A 24,939-nucleotide genomic window follows, 5' to 3' on the forward strand; every position below is an offset into this window, starting at 1 on the left:
ATTTTTTTATTTTTCTCCAGTCACTTATTCAACTTTTGCCTGTAATTTGTTGCTCGTCTGTAGGGTAGAGTCAAATACATCGACCATGAAGTGTGAGTCAGGCTTTATTCTTTAATGGAGTGAGAGACCACTTTCAGTACTGCACGCTGCCTTGATTTTCTGCCAAGTTTTATGACCAGAATTCATCTGATCTGAACTTCTAGTGGCACTTTGGCACCGATGGGAGGCAGAAGTTATGACAGCACCAATTTCACTTTGGAATGGAATAATGGAGAAGAGAAAGGATGAGACTGCACTGGTCAGCCACAACTTCAAATCTCCCTGTGGATGAATCTATACACATAGATACCCATATACACAAAGTTAGCGAACAAACCATTTGTTATTTAGTGTATTGAATTTTATAGAAGAAATGCGCATTAAGAGGACAAAAAGAAACATATGAACCCTTAAATTCTGATTAACAGCTGATATGGTAGTTTTATATTTACTCATTTAAATAAAAAAAATTAATACAAAATCTTTGAGAATGTTCTTTCATTATGGTTAAATTTGTCGTTAAGGGAATTGTAAAAACAAGCCATGTTCAAATTAAGACATGTTGCCAACTGAAAATCATCCCAAAACACTAAACACACTAAATAAATGCTCCAGTGTTTCCACCTTCATTTCTGTATAAGGAATATAATGAGAAATAATAGAATGAATTGGGAAACAGTCCCAACACAGACTACACACTACATGCACGCTAAATATTGATTCAGGCATCCTCCAAGTCTTTGAACACTGACAAATGTGCCACTTGGACTCTGATCTGGATCTTCTGTCTGCGATCTCGGGTGCAAGATCGGGGTAAAAACTGTGTAATGTGAAATTAGCATCATGTGAATCGCAGCACTGGGTCTTCCATGTCTCCCTGGCATTGTTGTGTTTGTACACATCGTAAGGCTCAGTGAACAATTCCAGCTTCATTATGTAAGTGTGTGTGTGTGTGTGTGTGTGTGTGTGCACTGCATTGCGTTTAACAGGGTAGCATGAGCTGAGACTGAGGAACACTTCTTTACATCTGCCTTAATTGAACTTCACTGAAGCATAAATTAGTCTGTCCTGCAAACTCTGCACTTTTCTGTCTAAGTGTGTGTGTGTGTGTGTGTGTGCGTGCATGTACATGTGAGCTTGCATTTGGTAGTACACATTACAAAGTTGACTTTTTATTTTATCGATTTCATCTCTCTTCAGCTTTTTGCCGACACACTCACATTCACTGTTCACTGTTTTTTTCATATGCTCTCTCTCTCTCTCTCCCTCTTTCTCTCTTTCTCTCTCTCTATGATGTCATCAGTGCTGCTCACACACTGCCTGACATGGGGTTCATGGAGCAGCTAAAGACAGTTATTGTTCTACAGGGCAGCCATTAATCATTACGGTATCATATGGTTTAGTACCTTGTCCATCAAACTTCAGGCACAGCTCCAAAAGTAAGAAATAATTGGCATGTCATCTCCTCTCCAATGAGGAGGCAGTGCGACGGCATGCAGGGCTTTAACATCTTTGCGATGTGTGTATCTTTACAAGTTTGACATCTTGGTCTCGGCTTTCCTTTTCTGTGTGTGGAGGTGGACTTGCTTGTGACCCAGAATATCATTTATTGAACCATATAACTGTGATTTCAGCCTTCAATCAGGCAGTCACTCCTAAAAGTATAATGCAAACGAGTAAAGAGTCTGTTTACTTCTTCAACACAGACTCTCTGTAACAGTGTCGTGTGGATCTGCATCATTGTTTAGTTGATAGTTATTGCTATTGGTTGTTTTGTGTCTTTTTTTTAGGGTTTTTAAACAAGAAATATTAACATCTCTCACTTTACTCTGAGGCTCAGTGACTCGCTGACCTTTTTAGGCCATTTGCCGAATTAATCCTTTTGAGCCATGACATAAAAATAGAAACTCTGTGTTATCCAATTATGTGTGTGAGGAGTCGACAAGTTCAGCAGCACAGTTCTTACAATTAAACATGGAAGATCTTTTTTCTACTCTGCATAATTCACCTTCCCCGAATAGCACAATGCGTGTACTGTATGTTAATCCTATGAGAAAGACCTGTATCTCATATTTTTCAAAACCCTCACACCATATACCCTATATCACTTGGAGTGCATCTGTTTTTAGTCACTCACTTCCTCGCCTCATTTGTATGCTGCACTGGGAAAGACACACTTCCTCTCCACTCTTGCTCACAATTAGTGCTCCTTTTGTCACCTCTCCACTCTCCTCCTCTGTCGTTTTCACCTTCCCTCATCCATCTGCTGTAACAACGAGCTGAAGACCGAGGACTCAAATCAGCATTCACAGTCCTTTGTCTGATTCTCCCTTCCTTTGGTCTGGAGTCGTGGGTGGATGAGCTTTTATGTAGAGAAGAAAAGTGGAGAGGACAATACAGGGAAGGATAGGAGAGTGCAGGTGATGGTAGGAAGGAGAGAGAAAGCGTTTTTTTTCAAGTTGGTTGAGGTATGTTGCGATTTGTGATTTGTTGCTCTCAGTCACTCTCCAGTAGAGCGTTAACGGTGTCTGAGGGTGTCTGGCCTCCGATGATGGACAAAACTGGTCATCAGAACCGTTCATGGCATCACATTCTCAGTCTGCGCTTTTAAAAAAACAATACTGACTTCTCTTGTGAGAGTGCAAATGTTTAAGTGTGCGGGGGAGACGGATAACTCTTTCCCCAGGTCACGCCACTGCAAGAAACAAAAGACAACAGAGTGTGTGGAATCTGAATGTTTAACCTCCACTCATGAGCATAAAGAGCCATAGAGTGGCTAAAACTACAATGTTGAAGCAGACACTTCAAGCACTGCAGAGGAGAGAAGGAGTCGGGCAGAGTGTGAGTATGAGGAAAGACAGTGAACGTAGATGCATCGGTGTAATGTTACAATCATTTGATTACATTCCATTTATGGAGCTGTTAGTAATCGCATCACAGCAACTAACAGAAATGCTACTTAACTTCAATGTTGTTGGCTTGTTCACAGTCATATCATGTGTTTCTGAGTTTGTCTCAGTGGAACAACTGATTCAGTAACATGCCACTGTGAATAAAAAGGATGGGAATTGGCCTCAGGTAAAAATGAAAAGAAGATAAGAATATCCCTCCTGGCAAATGCAGAGTTTTGAATTTTACATATTGTGTTTTCTATGTAAGGTATAACGTAGGCACTCACTGAACCAGCCTGCAGTCACCACTGTCCCGCAATGAATGTCATTTTCACCGCAACCACGAGTTTCCTAACCTTGTGTTTTATGCCTCTTTTATCCTCACCGATACGACGTGCATTAAAAAGGTGGTTGACTCAGTTCACATTGCCGGTGGTGGAGTTTACTTCTCTGTTTTCTTCCCGGCTCGTTTGTTTGACGTCACAAATGTGCTGCAAACTAATGTGTGAAAAAACGATATTTTAGAAGTGGGAAACACAACAGAAATAAGCACAAGGTGACAATGTCACAGATGTATATAGTGGATTTCATGCAGGCTAACCAAACTCCTCTGAACACACTGGCAAAGATTTTAGGTCAGTGCTTGAACTAGATGCATCACATGAAACCATATTGCATCCTATCAGTCTGACACCAGTCAAAATGATTAATATCATATGAATACTTTACTAATCACAGACTGTAAACATGTAAATAAAATGCAGCAACAGCATTTCAGTGGACTTGTTTATTTCTTCTTTATGGGAGCAGAATATGGCAGCCAAGCTCAGCTGACATAGGGCATTCGGCGGGGTTCACCCTGGACAGTTTGTCAGTCCATTGCAGGGCCACACACATAGAGACAAACAACCATTCACTATGGTCAATTTAGAGTGACCCATTTATCTAATCCCCACATTGCATGTTTTTGGACTGTGGGAGGAAGCCGGAGAACCCGGGGGAAAACCCAGGCACACACGGGGAGAACATAGAAACTCCATGCACCCCGACCGGATCTTGACCGCGGGTCTCCTTGCTGCAAAAGCAAGAGCACTAACCACTACACCAGCCGTGTGGCCCTGGTCTTAACCCATGACATGAAATAAAAAAAGGTGTGAAATAAAACTCATATTTGTGTAAAATGGTGATATATTAATTTCATAGTTCCAGGTAAACTCTAAGACAGTGGTCTCAAACTTAATTGACCTGGGGGCCACTGAGCGTCCTGTGTGGTCATGAGGGGCCACTCAAGTGGAATTATAAACAGCTTTTCGGTTGGTATGTGCTTAAAATTATATCATCATGATAATATTTCTGGTAGTATTCCATGGAATTTCTAAATAAAGGTGTTTATTTTAAATTTTTTTATATTACAGATTATATTAAAAAAAACAAACATACAAAAGTACCTTAATTTAACTTCTAATTGAGTGGCGGGCCACATGAAGTTGACTGATGGGCTGCATATGGCCCACGGGCCGCATGTTTAAGAGCTCTGCCCTAAGATATCATTTGGATTGGATAATTATTTTTAAGATTTTCTTCATTCAAAGGATGCTCTGGCCCTGCAAACCAGGACGACATCATCGCCTGAGCATCAGGACAAACTCGTCATTGTGTCTTTAGGGGACACACGGGTGGTTTTACCTTAGAGCTGATTTTCTCTGCGGCAGAGAGTTGATATCTGAATACCCAGCTGCGCAACGATAACACCATCTCATACAATGTTATTATATTTCCCCTAATTGTGCATTCAGTAGTGATCCTTTTCCCATTAGTAATCATTTATATTTTAGCAAGCTGCTTTAGCTGCAGAGAGACTCTTGTCACAACACATAATTCAGAGAAACTAATTACCAGCTTATCATACTGCAATATGTGCGAGGGGAAACATGCTAACAGGGACATTTGGGAGAATGATGACACTATTCTCCAAACACAATCAGCCGGAGGTGAGCGACTGAGCGCTGTATATTTGTGGGTGGTAGATTACTTTAAGCAGTCACAGAATACTCCGGCAAGTGTGTGAAGACAGCGTTCTGCGGGAAGAACCGCAGAGCTGCAGTCATCATGGTGTTTTACAGTGGAGTGTGTCCAAACACTCATCAAAAAGGATGATTAGAAAAGTTTAGGCAGACTTTACTTCAAGAATACATAAGTGAGGGCTTGGTGTACAGTAGGTGTATATTCTGTGACGGCCGTGCTGGTAGAATGTTCATGAAGTGGTGCATCTCTCTCTCTCTGTCTCACAGTTATCGTAAGCGCCGTGGTTTTTGACGTGGATTCTACTTCTATGAGAATGTTTTATTCTGTTTTTTTTTATCGAGTTTTTACTAACTTTTAACTACATCTGCTGGTTTGGTTTCTTAACCTGTAAGAACAGGAGCAAACTGTTGGGAATTGTTCAGGTCGTGCAGTAAAGGTGCTGGCACAGCCCTAAATAACTATCTGCACAAGGTGAGGTCAGTGAAAAAAGCCAGACTGATCCGAGCAGAGCCAGGCCAACTGCACGAAGACTTCAGGTTGCTGATATCTTATGATCTCTGATATCCTCTGAACTCAGGTTTTCAACGTCACACTGAGTAGCACTATAAAACTACTTTTAATGCGTATTTACTTCGGCCCTATAGAGACTGGAATGTAAATTTCTGATTTATGTGTTGGATTATTGTCGCTTCAGTCGTTTTCTTACCACATCAGCAGCATTCACACAGCACACTCATCCGAAACAAAGCCATTTCACATATATTTTATTAGATGGGTCAATCAATCTGCAGGCTTCTTGCCTTTCAGGCAACAGTGGACAGATGTGTTGCGTCTAAAACAGCACCTGCCTGCCTCAAACAAGCCCAGTATCCACGATTCCAGCCTCGTCACACAGACAAATCCACACTCCAGGCGCGGGGCAACTGCAGTATTCACTCCGCATCAAAAGCTGCTCAACAGCATCAACAACTTTTCAACAGCATAAACTTCTCAGCATGCACACACACACACACTCTGCCTCCTCTCTTCAAGGAGCAGATGTGGTCAACCCCCACACAGCCGTTTATCAGCTGCTCCGTTCCTTTTTCTTTTTTTTTCTCATTCAGACACTTTTATGAAAACAAACTGAGAACAGGTGTCCATATGCAAATGGATAATTCTTCATTGAAGGCCTCACATCACACCCCCTCTCCACTATGCTTGGTCCTGTAATTTGAAGGATCAGACAGACTGCTGCATGCACAGGATGCACAACTGCAATTATTAAAGAGAAACATCTCCTACCTTGATTTTTTTCGGGCACCGATGAGAATCGCACACCCCTCGGTGGGAGCCCTGGCCTAATCCTGCCGCCCACGCCAATTATGTTGTGGAGAGAAAAAGGACATTGAAGGCAGATGTGAAGATTCAGCATAGTGAGGCAATAAACTGTATTTTGAGTTTACAGAGTTACAAAGTTAACAGAAATGGAGCATGGATGCAAATCGAATTTGGCTCAAACCATCTTTAATACAAGGTGTGGACAATTATTTTCCCCTAGGGGCCACATGAGAAAGCGGACTAATGGGCTGAATTAGTTCTGCTCAATATTAATTTTATATTGAAAAGCAGTAAATTGTATTGTTTTGGTATAAATTGGGCAGCATACAAACACACATTAAGATTGTATTCAATTATAACTAACTCTATTGAAAATATGAAATTACTACACTATATAATGAATGCTATACTATGCTACTGTGGTGTAGTGCAGTGAATATATTGTCTATCTTTTACAAGGTCAACATGATCTCTTGGCAAATGTTTTTTCTGCTCAAAACATTGAGTCTTTTAATAAGTTCTGGCGGATCATTTCCCCTAGAATACTTTCATTTTCCTAACACCGTGATGCAGGGCTAACAGACTAAAAGATTCATTGGTCCTTGAAGTAATTAGACTTTTAAATGACCTGTTGTAATCTGGTGTGTTTGTTGTTTCATCATGCAGGTTCGTTTCCACTGGCTGTGGAACTAATTGCCCCTAAGGGGTACTAACCATTCTTCAACTTGAACTTAGAAAATGCTCTGGAGCAGATACCCTCACCGTAACTTATAAGCTATAGTCTTTTTATTATTCATATGATATTTAGGGTCTATTGTCATTTCTATAACACATTTTAGGGTATTTGTTGAAATCCTCTTTATAGCCATCAATACATTACAAAGAAAATGTAGAAAAGTGGTGCAGAGTCTGGGAAAGCTTGCACTTGTGGGCCAATCCATGCAACTGATACATCCCACACCCACACTCTCCTGTCAGCTCTTTCACCAAATCAACGCTTCACACTCACACACACACACACACACACACACACACACACACACACAAAACACGTTCTGCCTGGTAACTTCTAGAAACTGAGTGGAGGAGAGAGTGCTTTGAGCCAATTCCTGTTTAAACTGACTACATCATTCCTCTAAAGAAAACACTTACATTAGCATAATGGACTGCAGCTCAGGGAGTAACAAATACATCAGTCCATTTTAGGAATGCACGATATTGGTATCGATTTGCCGATATCCAATATGCCCATATATCAGCAGTGATTGGGCCGATAACAGATACTGATGTTGGTTATCTTTCTCCCCAACTGCGGAGGTCATTCAGTCTCTTCTGTAGTGAATTAACATAATATTTCTCATAACCTTGTCGCAGCAGATGTGGATATAAAAGCTGTTTATTGTGCAAAATAAATTAACAATTAGAAAGGAAGATCATCCAAATCGCCGGTGAGTTTTTGATCAGCCCACACCAATACTCTCTCGGATCGTAAGTCGCTCCTGACGTTCAGTTTGCCACCCCGAATGCCAAGCTCCCAATATGTGTCGCCACGGAATCCCGTTGCCAGGACACCCAACTCTCCATGGTGCGACCGCTGTCCCTAATAGAGACAGTCCGCTGCACGTTCCCCGCTTTGACCGCCTAAGTGACACATTGCACCGTTACAATGTCCTCCGTTGTTGTCCGTGTGTCACGTTCAATGTCGTTGTTTGTTGGCATGCTATGTATCTCGCTGACCCCACCTACCAAGTAAAGGTACTGTTCTCAGTCGAAATGCAAGCCTGACCAAAAGCTATACCGTTCCAAAACACCGCCGTACAGCACCAAACCAAACTGTACCGTTAAGTAAACACACTGTAATTCTTAAATTCAAAGTTGGCATTGAGATTATAAGCGAACAAGATGGTGACAAACTACATTGCATTTTCATTTTTTTATTTTGTTTATATTGTTTGGAACACTTGTGACATTTCATGTATTTAAATGGAGCAGTTGTGTCGTGTAATTCACCAGCACGTTGCATTGCATACAATCATTATAGCAGTGAATGTGTGTTGTTTGTAATGTTCTGCTCAGGGCTGAACAACACTGAGGGGGATTTAAGCTCCTCCTCAAATTCCAGTTGAACAAAGAAAAGTTAGACAGATTGGTGCTTAAAAGAAAGCGAAGCCCAAAGTGACTTGTGAGCATATCTGACTGATCACCTGTTTAAGTCTGAGGTGGGATCAAATCTTTCAGTCAGGCCCTTTTTTACCGCACGAGCATAAATGAAATGAGATTTTTTTTTTTTTAACATGCACTAACTTACAATTACTGCACACAGTATTAAATAAAGAGCCACAAGCACTGAAGGTAGTCAACAGCCACACTGTCTCTGCTAAATCTAAGCCATCATGATTTTTATGAGGGTTTTTTCTTCTCTAGGCTCAAAGAACAATCTCACAAAACCCATTACAAAAGAGGAAATCATACCAGTTATTCTTAAGAGCAGCCTTGACAGACCAGAAGGTAATGCAGCCACAAGGCACAGTTTTTCATCTATGAATAGTGTGGCTCTCAATTTTCTTGACCAGAAAATCTTACCCATGGGATATATAGGACTGAATAATCCACTGCTGGATGCTACCAATTCAGACAGGTATAAAATTGCTAACTGAACTGAGAGTACACAAGGGTGTGCGGGGGAGAGAAAATTACAGCACTTCATCGCATAATAATTCTTGGAATGTACCGAGCATCAGAGCTTAATGGCTGAAAATAATGACGCTCAGAATGTGAATTCTTCTTTAATGCCACTTGCCTCTTCTGTCGTGCAAAGAACCATCAAGCTGCTGCGTGACTGTGAGAGCTCTGTCTTCTAAAAACTGTCTTCCAAACACCACTCTGGGGTTTTTTTAGGCCAAACTATAACTCGGATAATCCATATGGTCTTAATTTACTGGTTTCATCATGAGCTGCTTTAAATTTCATGTCAACGTTATGGTTTTCAGCATACCAATGCATAGTACATTTACACAATATGTACAAGCACTTAATGTGATGCCAGGCTTCATATAATGTAGAAGATAAAATCGGACCATGATTTACAGTATTTAAGTTAAGAGATAGATCAAGTTAAGAGATAGATATGGCGGTGATGGTTTATCTATCAGTAAAATATCCTCACAGATAAAGCCATACATCGGCAGGTGGTGTGGGGGGAGGAGGGGCATTAACCCACACCTTTGTAAACTGCTCTAAATGGGTGAATATGTGCAGCAGATCAGCAGGACAAAGCTCAGCTCATTACCTGCTGAGTCCACAGCAACAACATTTTTCTAAGAAGCCCCTTAAAATTTGATCAGCTACAGTATGTACACAAGACTGCAATTACACCGAGGTCGTAAAACTCCTTAACAAGGCCCCGTGCCACATGCTTACTGCCAAGAGCTTCCTAATTTCAGAGCGTCAAGGTATGAACCATGAAACACACTTACTGTATGCTTCAGCGAGTGGAAAAAAAAGAAAGTGCAAGTTGTCCTGAGGCCCCCACACTCACTTCAAACACCCCTGCAGATCAATGACCACATTAAGCCTCCCTCTCCCTCTCTTTCTCTCTCTCTCTCATATGTATATACAGTATATACAGTGTATATATATATGTATATATATATATATATATATATATATATATATATATATATATATATACATATATGTCTGGAGAGAATTATCTATTAGGAGGATGTTGTCTTGTTCAGTCTTCCACTTCCATAGGCCACTTCTGTTAGATTCAGTCATATGTAAGGTTCAGCTAATGTTAAAGGAGACATATTATACCCTATTTTCCCAATTAAAATAGTTCCCTGGTGTCCTAATGAACATGTCTGTGACATATTTTGGTCAAAATACCATAAGGTATTTTGAAGCACCATAGCACTTCAATAACCCTGCTAAACCCGCCCCTTTCAGAACGCTCGGTTTTGTGCATGGTCCCTTTTATGCAAATGAGACACAGGCAAACACACACCCACTTCTTCCAGGGGGTTTCTGATTTGTCCTCTTTACAGCGCTCACTCGCTCAGCTTCTGTCCCCTCCGCTCCATTCCTCTCCCCCTCCCTCCACTCGTTCTCTGACAATATCAATATGGCAGCGTGCGCAGAAAACAGCGAGAGTGCCGTCACAGGAAGAGACGTCCTACATAAGGATTGAGCCGAACAGTGCCGAACTGTAAATCAGTTAAAAACACTTAGGGACAGCACCGCTGGTCGCCAGCAGGGGGGGGCAAGCTGAATAAACTGCTGCTGTATGTGACTGTATCAGACTGAGTCTGTGCTCCGGTCATGGAGGACGTACTGAACAAATATTTTTAATTAGGATGTGTCAGAATGGTCAGTTTTGAGCTCTATTTGACCTTTTCTTAACAATGTGTGTGTTTGTACGTCGGTGAAATATGTTCGCTGACTAAATACGGCGACCGCTGGCCGCAGTCTGATGCGAAGTGGTGCGAACACACGTTTGCTGACTTTATCCGGCACATTAGCTTCATATATAAAATCCTCTGTAAAACACTGTGCTCCACTGTGCAGCCACCAACAGCACACTTGTCCCTCCGCGTTGACATAATACCGCTCTTCCTCCCTCGCCTGCACTCTAGCAGGGACAAGGTGGAGCTAAGGTGGAGCTAAGGTGGAGCTAAGGTGGAGCTAAGGTGGAGCTGTCGTAGTAAAGTTACTGGTGGTGCGGTAACATTCGCGGTGAAATGTGCATGCTGCCGTCATAAGCGCAGGGAATTCAACATCGAGTGTTTTATCGCCTATACTTACACTAAAGGGGACCACGAAAATATGACTGATGTTCTTTTTCCACACTTTGGCGACTGGTAGGGCCTCCCGAGTCCCAAATATAAGTATTGAAATGGTTAAAAAGTTGATTTTATATAATATGTCCCCTTTAAGTGATGCTCTCTCCACTACTTTCAGTCTGTTGACATGCACATGCACACTTGTAAAAAGTCATTTAGAAACCAGATTACCTGTGTAAATGACATCAAAATCATTCTTTTCCAAAAGAAGTTTACCTGGGGAAATCATGTTCTCATGTTCTCTCTAATCTCCTAGCCCAATTAAAAAAAGAAAAGGTTTCTCCTTTACTTGACATTTAAGAAATTAGCTCAGTGATGAAAGCTGACTGTAATCTGGTTACTCAACTGCATGTAAATGTAGTCACTGAGGACTCTCTCAAGGGCAGCACATTGAAGTAGGTAATAATTTATATTTTTGAAGACGATATTTACCCCAAAAAAAGGCCACACAATAAAAGATTTCTTTTTACTCTTTGTAGGGTAAAATGGAAGAGGAAGAACACTTCTGGAATAGCAGTGTTCTCTCGAGGGCTCATGCAATATGCAAGGTGCACCTCTTACCAGTGTAACACAAGGGAGGAAATGAAAGTAAAACTAATAGACTGCATGTACAGGAACTTTTAATAGGCTCACTCTGTGTCCTTGTTGGTTTTAAGGTTAACCCTTAGAACACAAAGCATTTTAGCTGCTTTTTTTCCATTACTGTGTTTAAACGTACAATATATACAGAGGTTATAAGAATGTGCCACACAGTGTTTTATATTCTTTTTCACCACAAACTAGGCAATCTGATGAACAAAATGTCATTTTTTTATCAACTATATGAGCAAAAAGTACTCTGTAAATGTTTAAGTGGATTGATTCAAAGTTTTGATTTTTATGAACAAAAAGAAGCACAATTATTCCTGCTTTATATCACTACTAAAAATGCCATATAAAATCAATCATAACTCTGACTCAACAACACATAAGAACACGAAAAAACACCTTTTTTTAAAGCCTGAATATGTGACCTATAAACACACACCCGCAGGATGTCCATATAAGGAGTTGTGTATTATTCCTACTGCAAATGACCATGGGTGAACCTGTGGCACAGATCAGGGCTGTGTGAGCACAAGGGTTAATGTTTGAATTAATGTTGAAACCCTTTAAGTACACCAATACTAACATGAGTTTGCACGAGTGTGAGTGCGTTAGATGTTAGACTGTCAAGGACTACTGGTCTGATGAACAATAACACTGATTTTTCCCTGTGCACAGACACACAAACAGACACGCACACATACAAAGTAACATTCATCTTCTGTGCAGAGATAAGAGAGGCAGAAACTAATAACTCCCCTACCTCAGCAAGTCCTGTGTTTACGATGCTCATCATATGCTAACATCGCACATCTTCGGGTAAAACACCACATACCAAAATTATACCCGAGCATGCAAAACAATACGAGGGAAAATAACACTTGATTTAATACAGCTGCACTGTGAAATTCTCACTGGCATTAAAAGAATGATTTTCCAGGCAGCACAAAGCCAAATGAGCATCGCATGCCTTGAAGCAGAGTTGTTCCACTGAAAGCAAAACACTTTGATTTCACTCAGCCAGCGAACATGTTCATCTGCTAATATTCTCATCATTTTAAATTCAAACCTGAAACCACTGTGGACTCCCGAACAAGCTGGGGGTGGAGCTGAGAATCTTTCCTGCAGCATCATTTGAGCCTGCTGTTTGGAGGCATAAGGGACAAGTGATGCACAATAGATGCCTGTTGCCCTCCAGCATGTCGAAATACATTAAATATGTAAAGTCATTTGGCCCAACATCACTTTAGGAGTGCCAATACTGGAGCAGGAAGAGAGGAGGCTGTAATGATTCTTCCTCACCATGGCGGTAAAGCACTCGCTCCCTGGGCTGCAGGATGATTTGGACCTTATTGTGCCTGCCTATACATTACTTAAGTCGAGTGTGAAATGAAAGCCAATATGTAGACAGAAGACCTACAGCACCAGAGTCACAGAAAAAGGGCTCAGGAAACATGGCTTTACTTTCTAGACTTTTGTACAAAATAAGGAGATCGTAATTAATGAATAAGTGAATAAAACACGCAAAAGTGTTTCCTCTCCTCGTTGCTGTCTCTGCTTGAAAAGGCATTCCTTGATTAATTAACGCATTCTCATCACCAGAGAAACCCTCAACAATGGCATCTGTTTTGTTTGATGTTACAAAAGAGAGGAAAATGGCACAGAATGTCCCTATTACTAAAGAATACATTGTGAACTACAGGATCTTTCTGAACCCTTCCCCCACTCTCTTCCCTATTCCTCCCTCTTCACACCTCTGTTCTATGAAATACATTGCTCTTAGCACTTGAATATGTACCCATCCTGACTCTGGTGGGTGAAAAATGGCTTTCATCTAGGATTTGAGCTAAAGCAAATTACCCCTCTGGTGGTATAGATCACTTTTAAGGAGGTTTATAGAGAGCGCGACAGAGAGAAGCGCCAGCACAAATGCCGTATTCTGATAAAAGTGAAAGAGAGGGGAGGGATGAGTATAAAAGAGACTATGAAGAAGTATTAATGAGGTGGAACAATTTGATCTGTTATTTTATTGTGATTCAAATCACAATAAGTTGTTTTTTCTGTAGAAATCCACTGAGGAAGCTTCAGCACCTGAGATAACTGCTTTATAGGAGGTCAAATAACATATCTCAAACAAACAGCATCTTTTTCAGCAAACAAATGCAATATGGAACGTCTGACAACCCGTATCTTTTTACCTTATGTTTATTTTCTGCGTTTTTTTCAGCCTCGGGGGAGAGATTTTCAAAAAGCTACTGTCAGATGTAAGTTAAGCACAGAACCTTAATCGCGGAAAAAGTATGGCATTCATTTTAAATTAGTTTCTGCTATAAGTAAGAGGAAAAGGCTTAACCCTCAGTGTGCCCATGGTAATTTGCTGTGCGAATAATACACAACTCCTTATATGGACATCCCGGGGGTGTGTGTTTGTAGGGCACATATTCAAGCTTTAAATGCGTTTAAATGCATTTTTTTGTTGAGTAGTGATATAAAGTAGCAATAATTGTGCAGAAGTCACAAAATAGACCGTTTTCCTTTTCTTTCTGTTCATAAAATCGAGCCAAGTGACGTATTTGAACTGTGACGTATTTCCAAATTTCACAAAATCAATCCCATTTTAAACATTTTGAGTACTTTTTGTCAGGTGTGTTTAAATAGTTGGTGAAAATGAAATTTTAGTTATGCTAAAAAAAAAACGATATTAGACATTTTGCATATTCTTTTATACTGCATGTTTAACCCTTAGAACACATTCCATTCCACATATCCTTTTTTTCCAGCACAACCTTAAAATCGGATTGAATTTGTGAAATATGGAACTCGAGTTCAAAGTTAGCTTTGCTCGTTTTTATGAGCAAAAACTAAAGGAAAAAAATAGGATTTATTTTGTGACTGCTGCACAGTTATTGCTACTTTATATCACTACTAAAAATTTGATATAAAATAAATCATAAATTATAGCATAAGAAGACGAAGAAAATGCACACCCCCAGGACGTCCAATTTAAGGAGTTATGGATTATTTCCATGGTAATTTACCAAGGGTGCACCTTCAGCACACATCTGTGCCATTAAGGGTTAAACAAAGGAATGGAAAAAAGCAGGCAAAATACATTATGTTCTAAGGGTCAAAGGAACGGAAAGGAAAGAGTGGGGTAATGGAGCCAAAGCTGCCTTAAACCATTTGTGAGTGTTGTGTGTCAACAACATGTGTACAATTATCAAATGACAAAACCACCTGGAAGCGCCCTGATCCTTGTCTCAAACAGCACATCACACTGTCAGGGTGGTGTTGACTCTTTCCACATACACACACCACACGAGTGCATCCATCAGGCTGTAGAGATGACAGTGAGTGAGGTGACTGCAGGCGAGTGGGCTGATGACTACATTTGACAGATGGTCGCAGGCGTCAGAACAACATCAAACTTCTTGTTTATCGTTCCCTCTGACCTCTCTTTCCTCCTTATCTTTCACCTCTTTCTTTCTTTCCATCATATGTCCCCACATAACAGTGATACACAGCTTTTAAAGGTACAGTGTGTACATTTTGCAACAATAATTGTTGAAGTTGCATGTTGCCGATGCTGAAGTTTCCCTTCCTTGTCTGTTGGAGAACCTAGTTTGTCCATTGTGGGCTACTGTAAATGTCCAAAATAGTGTTTAATCCAGTCCCTGATTCTGGGTTATTAAATAACAAGTATTCAGTCTACAAATGTAGTATGATCAATGTATCTTCAATTGTATCTTGACTTAACAAGATGAGAAATGAGAGAGTGATGACATGTGATACACAATAGAGGTCATAAATGGGGTTATAGAGGAATTACAGTTGATTAAAAAAAATAGATTGAGAAATAAGATAAAAGAGCTGAGAGTAAACACCTGACATTTAACTGAAAAATAGAGAAGTTAAAGTTGAAATGAGATGAGCTCAAAAGGAGTCAATTCAAAAACATTTGTATATAGATAAAATTAGATGTAAGAAATTATGTTAGATAGTTAAGTAGAATGAAATCGAATTATTTGTGCTAAGATTAAAAAGAGGTCATAAACAAACCACGTATAAAGAAGAATATCTTAATGTAAAACAACATTGAGAAAATGACTGATTACTTTGCAGAACATGATTTTTTTTACAGAGGCTCAATATAGACACTTTCCCTGCCACCATATATTGCACAGCAAGTTCATTCAGTCCAAAATCATCTGCAGTTTCATTTTTCAGATACTTGCCCATCTAACAGAATCTAACATATTGCCTCCGGGATTTACAAACGTGTTCTGTTACAGATAAAAAAATGATTGTTGTCTTGACTGGCATGGAAACAAGTTGATAAAGTTCAGAGAAAAAACAAAGTTTTGTGCCCAGGCCTGGTAATTGATGGCAGTTTGGATTGGATAAAAGGAATCTTTAATGGGTTTGCTGTGAGTGAGATGAGCGAGATCAATGCTTGGGCAAACAAAATGACAGAGGCAGTATTTCATTACTGCTACAGAATGTGACAGGCGGAGCTATCAGGCAGTAGACTTGCGGTGGCTGCTGAGATACTCAGCGCAACCTGATAAGACGTGACACATGGGCCACCACGCGTCCGATGCATATAGAATCCTGCCACACATCCCAGCTCCCCTGAAGGCTCCTTCTAGCTGGGAGCATCCTGCAGGTAGTATTGCTTTCCCCTCCACATAGCAGCACACAGAGGTGGTCTGACTGACATCATTTCTTGTTAAAAAGCAGGTTTGCGCGCTCTATATCTCTGACTCAACTCCATCTCCATGCTCACTCTGCCCAAGGACATCTGTCACAGATGCAAAGAACGTGTACATGGGGGAATTTTAAAAAGAGGGTAAATCTCATCTCATAAGCAGGAAAATATTTAGAAGATTAGAGACCTGGGGCTGCTAGTCACATCAAAGTCATCACATCTTTCCCTACCTCCCTCCCTCTCTCCCTCCGTCCCACTCTCTCTCTCATTCTCCCTGTCTCTCTGTGACTACCTCTGCCATCTCTCCATGAATGCGTGGGTGCAGCTGGTTCCTATGGCAATGCCAGTCTTTCTGAGCCCGACCTATGTCAAGATCTTTCAGATAACCACTACTAAATATGGACACATGAGGATGAAGATTTTAAGTATTTCCTTGGCATCTATTCAATCTGTGCATTTAGTCATTTGTCTTTATGGTGCCATCATGGAATATTTTACAAGATCCCATTAAGGATAATTGTTTCAGGGTGAGCCGGTGAGCGACCAGACTTTTAAGCAGAGAAATAGCACTTTCAAAACCTGCTTCCTAATTTTCCTGCTCTTTTAACACCTCAGTGCTGCGATAAGGGAGATAAGAGATAGACTCTTCAGTGATAATTAAATCTGGTGTTCATCATTGGCACATCAGGACCACTGATAATAATGAGAAATAAAGTGATACTCTGTTTATCCACCTGGGAGTTTTCTCTTTTTGGTTGCCCTCCGGCTACACTCGTTTACATGCACAGTTAAATCCAGCTACGGTCATAGTCCGACTAAGACAGGCAACCGGACAAGGTTGCAGAGTCCAAGTATACATGCAGAGGAGATTTATTCAATTTAATTGGCCGTGTATGTGTGACTCCGCCTCCATAGGTGCCACTGTGTCTCTCTATAAGCTGTTGCGTATTGAATCAGTTTTCTGTTGACCTTCACATCACTGAACAATGAGATGGATCATGCTGCGGTTCTGTGTGTCTTCTACCTGCTGTACATGTTTATCTAGACCAAAAGTGGGTCTTCTCCGTAGCATTCGCTCCAGCCGACTGCGTTGTTTGTTCTTTTCCGGCAACATTACTGCAGTTCATACATCGTCTCCATCTACTTCCGGGTCAAAGATCGGGAGGAAACAAGAACAAGAAGTCTGACTCCAGTCTGACTAAGCGTATACATGCAGGAGTAATCGGACTATGAATCGCATTATCCAATCTGACTATGACTAGCTTGATTTTAGTCAGACTAATGTGTTTACATGACATTAAGAAAACCGAATAACTGTCTTAGTCTGACTAAAATTGGACTTTTAACATGCATGTAAACCAGGGGTGTCAAACTCATTTTTGTTCAGGGGCCACATACAGCACAATTTGATCTCAAGGGGGCCGGACCAGTAAAAATAGCAAAATAATAGAATAATAACCTATGAACAACAAGAACCCCTTTGTTTTTTCTCCTTTGTTTTACATTTAATGAAGGATAATTTTACAAAACATGAAATTTCTTGAGAAATATAAGTGCAATTTCAACAATATCATGCCTAAATTTACTATTTACACAGCACACTGGATCTATAAAGGCACAAGCATTTAGTCACGGGTATCTGAAGCATTTGACATTACGTTTAGATTAGTGTGAAATTTTAACAAATTCATCCTGTGGGCCGGATTGGACCCTCTGGCGGGCCGGTTCTGGCCCCGGGGCCGTATGTTTGACACCCCTGATGTAAACACACTGAGTGTAGAAGTAGCCTCATTTATCATGAGTAGGAAGTCCGTGCCTTGCCCAAGGACACCTCAGAAGAAGATTCTCTGGCACCAAGGTGGCAGACAAATCAGGAAGGCGAGTACAGTAATGGACTAGTGACAAGCAGCAGATGGCCTACAATGACCTGCTCTGAGATATCTGCTCTGAAAGTACCAGTGACAGGAGGAGGGAGAGACAGACATCAGGAGTCTGATCATGTGTGGGCTTAACAGGTCAAGAAGAAATGGGTCACTTGTGCCTGAGCTTTCAAAAGTGATGCACATAAAGGCTAAAGTGGAAAAGTTAAGGATAAGTCTCGACAGTGGTGTAATCAAATGTGTGTGTGATACTGCTCAATACGAAATGCATTGTTAGAGATAAAAGTGGATAAAATAAATGTGAATGATACATTTAAGCAGCTGTTGTTCACAAGCTTAATAACAGGGTACGGTATATACGATGTTTAAAACTAATATAAGTATAAACTGTCCATAACCTTACTGTAGGTCTACTGCTGGATAATCTGGAATAATGTCAAGGAATCATAAAAGTCATTTATTCAATCAGAACAGAAAAGTGAGTGACGGCAGAGCGAGAGAACTAAGACACAAAGAGACACAACATCTAAAAAGACAGCGAGATGATTGGCTAACGAGTCGGGCGTGTTCCAGCACTATTGAGGCCGACAAGACCAGCTGTTGAACAGCTGATCGCGGCGTTGACATTCTTGGAAATGACAGGCTAAGTGACACAGCGCATGCTTTTGAGAGGAATATAACATGGGAATTACGGGAATGAAACTCTAATAGAAGCATGTCATAGAATTTACATGAAAGCTTCATTACAATGAAGTCAGACTTTCCCTCCAACATTTGTCATAGAAAAACCAGCAAACTCTACTGCTGATGTAGTGTGTACACGTAATGCAGTGTAGTTTTTCTAATTATACTTATCTAAGGACTGCAATCCAACACTGACATTAGAATATTTCTGCAGTGCATTGATGAACATTAAGGACCCATTATTAATGATCAGTAGCAGGTCTATTTGGAGTTGACAGACAAAATTGATGAAATACATGAAATGTTAATGTCGTTCTAATGGCAAGCAAGGCATGTGTATTTGTATAGCACATTATCATACACGGGTGTCATTCATTGTGCTTAACAATAATGTGTAAAGAGAAAAAAATTTAATATAAAAACTGAAAACACTAACGTACCTTTTATTAGTGTCATCCTTTTTACCTTATTCAACTTCTGGAAACCCCCAGGATGGAAATATTCAGTAATACTAGTTTGCCTATGTGTTTTGTCTTTTTTGTTTAATTTTGTTGTGTAAACACAGCGGAACTAAACGAGACAATAAGACAACAATGATGCCATGATTCCACGCTGCTTCCAGATGTCATCAAACTACAGGTCTGAGTTTCTGGGGTAACCAGCAAGTGACAATTGGAGCCCTGCAGGATGTAGGGCCACTTGATTGTTTGTTTTTCTATTGTTTCCTTATTTTAATCCCAGCATCTGCCATGTTTTTTGTTTGGAGGTGCATTTACATTCATAGTTACTGCACCAAAAGGTCGATAAACTTATTATCACTGCACATAAACCCCAGATGCCTATACCTGTGCATTGTGCATGGGGGATCTATATGTCAACTAGGTAAAGTTTGAGCTCTTCTAAGTCCCTCGGAGAACATGTGAATGCCTCACTGGCTTATTGGACCCTGTTAATATCATTCACCACAGTGCCTGAGGTTTTAACAATATACACAGATGTTATTGTGCCTTTCCAGGTCTTGGAGCATCAAGTCTGAGCCAAGCAGAAAACATATCCAAACAAATTGGAGCACATTTCTGTAAGATTGCATCTTGGCACGAGTAAATGAACACAGAACACATGAGTTCTGTTCATTTCAGTTTATTATAACAAGGAAAGCACTTTTTTTACTATGAGTTGTTGCTCCACATTGCTTGGCACTAACAGTTCTCACTTTACTCGGTGAGCTTTCTCGAGTTGTAGTTTGCGACGTGAGTAAATGCTCACAGTCCTTCCAAAGGTGTTTCAAAGGAGATTTGAGACACAGACAAAACAACCTACATGGAACCAGACCAAACTGCCATTTGTCATCCATATTGATCACAAACACACACACACACATAATTAACAGTTCAGTTGGAAGCTTGTGCACACTGACAAACTTGCTGGTGTTAGCAGTAATTTGTCAGTTCACCAATTTTCTGCTACAACAAATGAATCCCTTGGCTTACATATAGCTGTCATGAAGCCACACTCCACTCCTGTTTCCTATAGTATTTCTGCGACCACTTGGATGGTGTGTGAGTCAATCTCAGAGTATCCACCATGTTTTGTTTTTTTTACATCATTAGTATGATGTCGTCAGGGATTGAACCACCAACCTCCTGTTACAGAGGCAAACACTCTGACCACTAGGTGGTTTGTATTGTTTTTTATTACTATTTTCCTCCATCTCCTGCCTCACATTACATTTTGGACTCCCTGAAGCAAGTGTGCTCCATTTTTCATGCATTGCATTACAAAGGTTTTGGCAGCAAGATTGTGGCATAAGGCCTGTTCCTGTAAAATAAATCAGTTTGGAGGTTTTTGTCATTCCTCTGGATTAATGTGCTTGGCTGTTCTTTGGGACCCCCGGTCACCTCATGGAACCAAGGCAACTGCTTGTTTTGCCTTCCCTGTGGGTTAGGATTAGGGTTCTGATCATGTTCTTGAGCTCAAAAAACGAGCTATTAAAAAGGAAGAATTTCATGGATGAGCCCAAATTTTAAGCTTCCATCTGACTCGCAACCATAGCACGACTGAAGCAGGAAGAGAATGTCCAGGATGGTATTTCCCAAACTTGGAAGCATGTGACAGTTCCTCGGTTCGCCGGCCAAATAATTGTCTCACTGGTACATAAGTGGTCTTTGCATCCTGGTTATTTAGTCTGCATTTTGAAAGCAATGTCACACTTTTCCTCCACTTTTTAAATCAAAATTTTTTTTTAATTCATTCATCTTCTACCCCTTTATCCTCCGCATGATGGTCGCTGGGGCCAATCCCAGGTGACATAGGGTGAAAGACCCTGGACAGGTCGCCAGTCCATCATAGAGACACATAAAGAGACAACCAATCATCCACTCTCACAGTCAATTTAGAGTATCCTAATCCCCAAATCTGCATGTTTTTGGACTGTGGGAGGAGACCGGAGAACCCAGAGAAATCCTACACACACACACAGGGAGAACATGCAAACTCCATGCAGAAAGGCAGAGTGCTGACTACGACACAATCAAAATAAATATGTTTTACCTAAATCAACAAGTTTTATTTAAAATTTGAGAGTCTTGTGTTGTCCAGATTTTAACTTGTAAGTCTCTGACACTAATTTAAGTATAAATTTTACAGTCTGTGTAGATTCTCCTTCATCCCCTTTATCCGAAACACCTTACGCCTCTCGTGCAACGTCGAGTCCAGTCACTACTGTCTCGTTGTGTTTTGGACAAAGTGTCCAGTGTTTCGCAGTATTGGGTAAAAGTATAAGAGGCCCTAGTTGGTCTCTGACTGGCTCCTAGCCCATCGATACACAGCTGCTGGCTGCATACATCAAAGGGCTTTGAGGATGGAAGAATCAGAGCCAAATATTCCAACAGTCACTCGCTTCTAATTGTAGAAAATGTGGACAGACGGACAATACTCAAGTGTTCCGCCATCACAGAGAGCTCCATTCACACAAACACAGGACACATGAGCACACACATACACACAGTAAAACATGCAGGCAAACACATCCACACATGAACAAGCCTCCCACAGGATCTCATTACTGTGATTGACTTCAGGACCTTTTGCTGATCAGGGCTCTTTTATGTTTCATTTGCATCTTAAGGATATAACGTGACTTAAATGCATGTGCTTACAGCGCAGGCTCATATGTGACAGCCGCTTCGCAAAGGAGTTATATATATACAGCAGCAAGGGGCAATATATAAAGAGAGGAGAAGAACAGAGGAGGGGTGAGGCCACGCATGGTCAGAGAGGGCAGACGTGAGCTAAATAGCTGAGTTGGCATCTGGAGAGCAGAAAGGGAAGGGTGGGTGAGTCACACTGCTGTGTGATGAGGTACAGTGTAAGGACAGTAGACTTTTGGTGTTTCTTCCTGCAGTGCTGTGTGGCTGTAGGTCTGCATAGTGAGCTGGTCTCTTCTTTATGTCCTGCTGTCATTGGCTGTAAGGTGACAAGTCTAATAAATGATGAAATGAAATTCAAATCAAACCAATCGCATGGTCAAAAGTATAAGGACACACAGCCTCCTGTCTCCTAGAAACGACTTTCCACAGGATTTACAAGTCGGCTGCAGAGATTCGCTCCCATTCAGTCACAAGAGCATTAGTGACGTCTGCAGCTGACGTGGAGTGATAAGGTCTGGCGCTCGACTTGCGTAGGATTATAGGATTGATTCGATTTTTTTCCAACCACGATCTACAGGAACAGTTTTTTCTCGTGGACTTGTTTTTTTGTGACACGTGTTAAAAAGAGAAGGACCTTAACCTAAACTATCTATGACCTTGACCAAACTGGGACTGCAAACATTTATCAATTAACGTACAATCAATTAAAAAAGGAAATCTAGGAATTCTGACAATTATTCTAGTTTTTGTTTTAAATAAATATTATAATACTTCCCTTTATCAAACACGATGAATAAACTAGACTATTATGGATTGTGGTTTTTGTCATTATTATTATTATTTGACAAATTGTAGGCAAATACATTAACAACGAAAATAAACATTACACTGATGAATATGTATAGGTGTTTTGTAGCTTTCCTACTTCTAAAAGGCCAATGTTTAATTCATTGTGGTGCAACAAAAATGACAATATTTTATTTGGAAACCCGTATGCATGTTCACATGCATACAGTTGTATAATGATGTGCATTTATTTACAGATATTTACTGGGAAGAGCAATGCAGCTCTTACCTATTTGGACAGGAGGCGGCTTCTAACAGTCGACATGTATTATGGATACCGTTAGTCCAGTTAGTGTGTGTGTGTGTGTGTATACCTGGTATTCTTTATGTTGTGGGGACCTAAATCTGTTTACATAGTCATATTGTAAAGACTTGTCTTCCTTATGGGGACAAAAATCAAGTCCCAATAACGTAAAATGACCACATTTTAAGGTGTTTTAAAGTTAGGCTGAGGTTAGGGTTAGGTTAAGGTGTGTGTGCGTGCATGCATGTGTGATCTTGTACAGGTATCTTTGAGAGGACCAGAAATTGTATAAACCATAGGGAGTGAGGACATTTTGGGAAAGTGAGGACATGTTCTTCACATTCTGTCATCACTTTAAAGGGCTTTTTGAGGGTTAAGACTTGGTTTTAGGGTTAGAACTGGGTTTAGGTTTAGGAATGTATATTCTATGAGTGTCCACATACATGTACATGTGTTGACACGTGCGTTTTTGTTCCAAAGGCAGATCCAAACAGTGTAACGTGTCCACAGATACAGACACACAGGAGAAACAACCCATTCTTGCATGTGACATTCTCAATTCACACATCTCAATGTTTCCTTGAGCGAACACACTAAGAAGATGTGCTGTTTGCAGAGACCCTAAAGCTCTCTCTCTCTTTCTCTCCCTGTGTCTCTCACCCCGACCTCCCCACCCCACAATCTGGTCTTGATTCTAAGGGACATATCTAGGATTTAATACAATTTGCAGAGGAAGGAGGCAGAGAGGGGGTGAATGATATATTGGCTTCTATATAAAAGCAAGGCTGGGGTGGTAATCTCATTTCAGGATGCCGTGATGAGATTTTGGCCTGTTTTCTCTCCAAGATGATGTGACTTTGGTCCTGACATCATCGTGCTGGTGTGTGTCTGTGTGTGTGAGGGTATGTGCACGCTGTGCATGAGAGTGCTGCTCCATGATATGCTAGTCTGATCATATCTGGAAGCTCAGCTAAAATTGCTTGTCTATATTTTTTATGTGGAGATAAAAATCAAAGTACACTTTTTTTTGCTGTCTAAAGTTACTCTTTGCTTCCGTGAATTTCTATGTTTTATTAGAAATAAAACTATTTCCACAGCCTTGAGGGTGAAACACTCCATTTTGATCTGGTTGCTTTCTTTTATGTACAAAATATTCACGGGAAAGACGGCATCAAGGCAGAAAGTAAGAGGGCAACACAAAAGGTGAAGGAGTGATTAGCCAACAAGGAGCTTCTGCTGCATTTGACTATTGTTGCATTTGTTCGTATTTATTTATTTATTTATTTTTACTCTGCCAATAATTCATGGAACACACTCATGTTTTTAGAGCAGTTTACTTTTGGACCTAAAGGTGATGTAAATGTAGAGCTATCGTGTGTAACTTTTAAATTGAAACACATTCCCGCTACATTTAAACCACAACGTTTGTCAGGTCCACACATCTCTCTCTGTTTCTCAGTATAGCCCTGTTTTGTTTTTGTGTTGCCCAGCAACAGAGTGACACATTTTATGCCACAGCTGATGGAGGTGAGGCGGCTGCACAGCAGCTACATAATGTTAGATGGAGTTAGACTGTGACTTAAAAGGCCATGAGGCATCCACAAAAAGATTCTACTGCTAAAAATAAACCTGGACGTTCAGAAGGACTTGACAATCAAATTGGAATCAAGATTTGGCTTTCTCACAAACATGACCATCCAGTATTGAAAAACAACTGCCTGACT

The 24,939-nt window shown here is 40.6% G+C and overlaps 1 protein-coding gene across 2 annotated transcripts in view; it reads right to left on the reverse strand.

Moving 5' to 3' along the window:
• The window catches only part of LOC122770433 (protein ELFN1-like), a 98,841-nt gene that overhangs the window by 66,031 nt on the left and 7,871 nt on the right, over window positions 1-24,939 (reverse strand). For both annotated transcript variants that reach the window (XM_044027281.1, XM_044027279.1), the window contains exon 2: window positions 6,240-6,301. The gene's annotated coding sequence lies outside the window, so the exon portion shown is untranslated. The remainder of the gene's footprint in view (window positions 1-6,239; window positions 6,302-24,939) is intronic.

Source organism: Solea senegalensis, linkage group LG6 (genome assembly GCF_019176455.1).
Source record: "Solea senegalensis isolate Sse05_10M linkage group LG6, IFAPA_SoseM_1, whole genome shotgun sequence".
In the NCBI taxonomy this organism is placed as follows: domain Eukaryota; kingdom Metazoa; phylum Chordata; class Actinopteri; order Pleuronectiformes; family Soleidae; genus Solea; species Solea senegalensis.